Source organism: Aplysia californica, unplaced genomic scaffold, assembly GCF_000002075.1.
Source record: "Aplysia californica isolate F4 #8 unplaced genomic scaffold, AplCal3.0 scaffold00312, whole genome shotgun sequence".
Taxonomy (NCBI): Eukaryota; Metazoa; Mollusca; class Gastropoda; order Aplysiida; family Aplysiidae; genus Aplysia; species Aplysia californica.
The window spans coordinates 615,956-616,628 of NW_004797582.1; positions in this window are offsets into that span (position 1 = coordinate 615,956).

The window sequence follows — 673 nt, forward strand, 5'->3', positions numbered from 1 at the left end:
GCGCATGTCTATGGTGGCGTATGCCTATTACATATGTCACGTATGTCCGTCACTTTTGTGAAGAATGTCCATCTTTGTGACGTAAGAGAAACGTTCTTGTATGGGAACATTAAAATATAGGTGATTTATTACGCCCTCATCGACGTAATTTAGATAAATTGGGAAGGCAGGCTTCTGATATAGCTATTCAGGGCCACCCAGTATAAATACGAGACACATAACACAAAAATACTCCTCACTCTGGAATCGAACTCAAGTGTCCTACGTGAGACAGCAAGACGTTTAACCGCTACGCCACAAACATCTGTAGGAAAAAAACCCACCCCAAAGACCCCCTCCAAAAACAAAAACAAAAACAAAACGAAAAAAATAACAACAAAAACAAAACGAAAAAAATAACAACAAAAACGAAACAAAAAAACAACCCAAGAATAAACAAACAAATCCACCCCCCCAAAACCCCCCAAAAAACAACAAAACATTAAGTGAGATAAGATTAAAACCCATGACGTTCTGAAGGCAGATACCTTTTTCGCTGTCTTATAGAACGATGGAATAGAAGAAAGATTACTAAAAAGATACTGTTCAAATTTTAAATGACGCCAGAAACAGATATACCATTTTGTCTCTTAAACACCCGAGCTTAGTTTTTTCAGTTCCACTACATTAACCC